At 35.4% G+C, this 6047-nt stretch overlaps 1 pseudogene; it reads left to right on the top strand.

The window, feature by feature from the left end:
* Positions 1 to 5394: 5394 nt before the first annotated feature.
* Positions 5395 to 5494, top strand: LOC111721382 (annotated as a pseudogene).
* Positions 5495 to 6047: the final 553 nt, after the last annotated feature.

Genomic DNA, 6047 nt, shown 5'->3' with positions numbered 1-6047 from the left:
CACAAATACCTCACATTCAGGTTTAAGATTTTGAGGTACCAGCATGGCAAAAAGCCATTTAAAATTGTCTACAATTTTAAGCAATTAACATATCATGGGTGATATCCAATTTTGATTATACCAAGAATTTGATGTGTCCCTTACTAGAAAAGCTATTCTTTTTGCCATTATCCTCTGCTAGTCAATGTCAAGGATAGAGATTGTCTTCTTGACTACCAAATGTCACAGGAAAACACCACTGCTTTATTCAAACAATGAAAAATAGACTCCATGCCATTTAATTTCGGCAAAAACCTTATAAGATATGTAGTACAAGCAGATTTTACCCAGGATCTCTTCTCTCTAATTTATCTTCCTTGGGTATAAAGTGAGATCTTACCACTCCCCTGACTTCCTCTTATCTCTGAGATAAAATACGATCTCCCCTATCTGGTTGGAAGCCTTATTTCACATTATTTCCCAACACTTCAGCTAAGCTAACCTAACCTCTCCTTAATCATACATTTACTCTCTCCATTTCTTTTGACCAACTTTTCTGTGGGTCTATAAAGCTCTTCTTCTTTACCTCCACGTTTCAGAATCCTTCTTGTCTTCCTTCAAATCTTAACCAAGCTGGCACATCCTCCACACAGCTTTCCCAATCCTGCCCTGCCTCCCAGGATGTGATACCCTCTCCCTTCTCCAGTTACTTGACATGTGTGTGTGTGTGTGTGTGTGTGTATGTGTGTGTGTGTGTGTACACTTTTTAAACCCCCTCAATAGAAGAGAAGTTCGATAATACCAGATGCTCTGGAGTTTTTCATTTTTGTATCCTCAGAGCCTGCCACAGTGTGTTGCGTATCATAGACATTTAATAAATGTTTGTTAAATTGAATTGAATTAGCTAACAGAAGAGACATTGTCAAGCTGTTTCTCTTCCCTGATTCTGCATTCTTCCAGTCCCTCCAAGGGAGAAATCCCCTTGCCACCTGAAAGTGTTTGCCAAACAAGCTGGCAAATGAGCCGGCCCATCTGTGAGCCAACTAATATGTAAACGATTTTCAATGAGCATCTTCAAGCCTGCATGACAGGTTTGGATCTGCCTCTTTTACTACAGATCAAATTACAATTCTCTGCCCCAGACGTGGTACCGAATTGCTAAATTTTCAACTGCAAAGAAAATATTTTTACAGAGTTTGCATGGAAGAAAGATATCTTCTCAAACGTTTCTCTTGCGTTCGATTGTCAGGCTAGGGAACAAAACAGCTTTATCATTTGAACCAAGAGAGAAATTACAGAGCAGCTCCTAGGCTACAAATGTGTAAACACAATCCTTCAATTTGGGTCTTCCGACAGAGCTCAGCGACAGCCTCTCAGCTAACTTGGTCATTAGGTATTTTCTTTTCTGATTCAAGGGCTTCCTCATGTGTTCAGATCATTTTAAAATGGAGGTGCCCTTTACAGATCTATTGAGGCTCCACCCGGATACCTAAAGGAAACGTGCCTGAGTGAGCTAACACCTTCCAAAAATTGACAATGATACAAAAAAAAAAAAAAAAACATATGGATTTTCAAGCAATTTTAGCTCTGAACACTAGTCCTTAGCCTGACATTTAAACTCCTCCACAAACTGATGTCTCCCTATCTCACACAACTCAATTCCCTGTGCTGAGCACTCCTGTCACACTGACCTGCTTACCCTGCTTTATGTATATCCTGCTTTTATATCTCAGACCTCATTGAAATGTGACCACAAAATCTTAAGAGATGAAAAATGGTCTTCCCTCCCTAGATCTCACGTGATCTTTACTAACTGTTCTGTTTTTGCCCTCTGATTATATGTATTATTGTCCTGGATAGCATATTAGCTATATAAATTACAGACATATATTATATAGTATATTAACTGTAGAAATTACAATAGTGTGTTATATAGTATAGTATATTTTGTTGTGTAATTTTTCATAATTGTACATGGTCGTGTTTTCCCTCTGACCCCTTTCTACTATACTATAAACTTCTGGAGGGCTGAGCTTAATCATTAGTTTTCTTTGTTTTCCTTTTAGTACTCATGTTTTGAATATAGTAGGAACTCAAGATTTTTTGATATCTGTATGTATGCATGAACAAATGATATCAAAGGGAGAAACAGCACTGCTCCTGCCCTTTAGTCTGAGAGCTAAGGATAGTGAAGAAGCTGAACTATTATTTAAATAGATCACAGAAAATGCTGTTATCCATCTTCAGAGAAACATAGGATAACAAACTCGGTATAGCCTTAGATAGATGTATGTATATATATAGATAGATATATATATAGATATATGTACATATGAATACATATGTATATATGTGTAATAAATACACTGCTTAAGCAGGAGGGGGAAGGGAAGGAGAGGGGAAAAAAGTAAAGCAAAAATTGCATATCAGAAATTGAAATAAATCCTACAAGGAAGCAAAAAAAAAAAAGATGGATAACTGAATACAATGCTTAGTATTTAATATGTATACTTTGTTGAAATGGAAATTTGTCATTTCATATTTTGAATCCTCTCCTATGTTCTGCTGTGCACATGACAATTTTTTCTTTTTCTTTTTTCTTTTTTCTAGTTTGCACTTAAGTTAAAATAAACAAATACATTTTAATTGAAAAAAATAAATAAATCACAGAACCTCAGTTGGAGGGAAACTTCAGAAGCCATCTAGTTAAGTCCAATTATCTTTTTATATCTATAACATGATAAAAAAAGAGTTATTATATAAGAGGCACTGGGTGGAAGAGAAGGGGTTGGGATGATTAGGATATGTCTTACTGTAAGCAAGCTAGAATAGCTGCAAAGCACCTGGTCTTTATTGGTTCAAGAGAATAAGAAGGGTCTGATTTTTATATTTTATGTATTTAGAGTATTTTCCTAATTTGAATCCTGGAACGATATTCCCAAGAAGGAGATGAGGGTATGTAGATTGTTATCAAAGACATAGACTTTGGGGAAACATTGCTAAGTCAGAGAAAAACAATTATAATGATCAGTCCTAGGGTTCTGTTATCTAAACTCTGTCAATGATGGGGCATTTGATAGCAAGTCATCTATAGCATTTACAGAGTTAAACAAGATGAAGAATCTCATTTGTGGGGGATTGATGGTTACATGGGGTCTTAAAGCTTCATTAAGGATGTCACAAAATGTCTGAGGCATAAGAGGCCATCTGGATCAACCTGGACAAAAAAAATATTTTTTTCTGTAACACACCTAAATGTGTTGCCTCCAACTAAAGCCTCCAGATAGAAGGAACATATTACCTTCTGAGGGAGCTCATTCCACTCTCCCTAGTTCTCACCATTAGGAATGAAATTATGATAGCAAGTGTTCCTTCTCTGAGTTTTGCTTTCCAATTCTACAATACTTATTAATCCCATTCTGTGTGCAGAGAATAATGTTAAGTACCAAGGATGTAAAAATCAAAGCCAAACATCCTTGCCCTTAAGGAGCACATATTCTTCTGGGAGAAAACAGCATGTGTACCTACAAATGCAAGTTGGTTGGACAAATGGAAGGAGCTTTAGTCAGGATGTGATTGAACTGTCTTGGATCAGAATTTTTGCCTCTTATAGGCAAGAAATAGCACAGTGTCCAGCCTCTACTATGCACTGCCTATATCATCCACCCTATAAATCGTGTAGTTTTTCAATGCCCCAGGCAAGTACCTCACGTTAGACTGCCAGAAAGTGCTGATCTGTTTTGCTATAGAGAGTTCGCTTCCCTTAGAAACTGATGAAATTATGACTAATAAAAAATGTAAATAAAAACACCTCCTCATATGATAATGGCTTTTGACAGATCTTTGACACTTCTTGTTCCTCACGTATAAAAATAGAATCAAGGCCCTTTTCCATTCATCCCCATTCTCTGAGAAACACAGAAAAGACACTGGATTCAGATCCAAATAGTCAAATTCTGAAGGAAATATACTAAATCACATGCCAATGGGGAATAGGAGGTGACATACAAAAAACCGGCATGAGAAATTCTAAAGTTGATCTTTCCTAACAATCCGATCAGATGGTGTTGGAGCAGCTGGCTCCAAAAAGATTTGGAAGGAGTTTCCCTAACCTTACAAGACATCATTAACTGTTTTGACATCTGCACCTGCGCTCCTTTATGCTTTGTTCCCAATGTGTCTCTAGCAAGAATAGCCAAAGAAGTTGTGTCTCTAGAATCTTTTGTTCCTTACTTTTAAGTTAGAATGATGGAAAATTTAGATCAAGGAATTTGCCCAAGATAACATGGCCACTTGAACCAGTTCTTCCTAGCTCTATTCATATACATCACAACATATAGCTTCTCAATGTGCTCTATAATAATAGATAAAATAATTTAATAACAAATTAAAATAACCATACGATGCAGCTGAATTCAGAATAACTCTCAAGAACAATATTGAATCCAAAGGTCAGATTACTTTGGGTGAGGAAAATTAAAGACACTGTGACTTTATTGGTTATTGTTTGACTTTCTCTTTATTACAAGAAAGTCTGGGGAGTGGAAGGAGATACAGGACTATTATTGTTATATAAAAATACATATATTAATATGACAAGGAATCTAGCATAAGGATGAGATCATGGGAAGGAAAAGCTTTGGAAACTTGTTTAATGGTGACATGTTCACAATTCCTACAGGGAACAACAGTTGATAGTCCTTTTATAGTTACTGTAACTAGTCTTTTCACAATTATATAAACTCAGGAAAGGCATGCTCAGGAACTTCACTTTTTTCTCCTCAAATTAGTAATAAATTGGGATACAGGGAGTAGGGAGGGGAATGGTGGTTACACTGAGAATAATAGATTGTTTCTTCCAATTGTCTATCCTGGAGCACAACTATTGCCTTCTTGGATCAAGTCAAAAGAAAAAGACAAATGGTTTTACTTTATATGACAAATGAACTCAGCATCGTGATATATGATACATCCAAGGTGATCAAAAGCTTTCCCAGAAATTGAGACTGAGATCATTGCTATAGCTAAATAGAAGTGGGCTTTTTTATTTGAGAAAGTATCAGTCTCATTTTTTTTACTATTTAAAAAAATCTCTTTTCAAAAAAAAAACAGAAGCTTTTCATTCTGGCTCTTTAAGTGATCTAATGAACATTTTAAAAATTGACAATAGTAGTAGAAATGCCTTTACTTATATAAAGCATTTCATCTAAAGTACACAAAGGTTGAATTTAATAGATACTTCATAAAAGATCTGGCTAAATAAATATAAAGCATTGCCAACAGAGTCAATCTTACAAGATCATCAACCTAATATAATTTTACATATCCTAGAAAGGTGTCATGCCCCAGAATCTTCACTTATCAACCCTATTTCTATCAATAGAAATCCATTCCTTTTATCCTTAAAGACTTCTGTGTTGCTTCGGCAGCATGTATACTGAAAATGGAACAAAACAAATTAACATGAGCCCTGCCCAAGGGTGACATGTGAAGTCGCGAAATGATCCACATTTAGGAAAAAAGAGAGAGAAACATGTTTTCTAAGACTACTTGTGAAAATCTAAATATACATGGAAAGAGCAACATCTTAAATTGTTATTATACCTTAAGAGTAAGAACACTCGTTAAATTTCTATTACGTACAGAGTAGTGTACTAGGTCCTGGGAATGATAAAAATTTTAGATATTTTGGTTCCTACCTCCATGACAGTATAGGCTAATAGGAAGATAAGATACAAACACATAAATAATATACAAACATATTATGCTTTGTAAATATATTTCCTATACTTTTCACATTTACATCCTGTTACCCTATTATGATTCTGTTGGCAACTAGACCACAAATGTCTTAGTTTTAAAACTTGGTTTGGGCTGGGATATTTAGTGAAGCAATTTCTTTTCATTAGCTCCTAATATGAATTAGGTTGTGGTAATCAAACTCCTCATATTTGTTTAGCAGGCTAGGGTAGACAAAAAAATGAAATTTCTTTGTATTGATATCTCTTGTTTTTATATTACTTTTAGTCTATGTCTTTCTTGCATCTTCTACTCATCAAGCCATCTCA

The sequence above is a fragment of the Sarcophilus harrisii genome, chromosome 6 (genome assembly GCF_902635505.1).
Source record: "Sarcophilus harrisii chromosome 6, mSarHar1.11, whole genome shotgun sequence".
Classification (NCBI taxonomy): Eukaryota; Metazoa; Chordata; class Mammalia; order Dasyuromorphia; family Dasyuridae; genus Sarcophilus; species Sarcophilus harrisii.
Note: the sequence above shows the minus strand (reverse complement) of the source record. Positions and strands in the feature narration are given on the sequence as shown.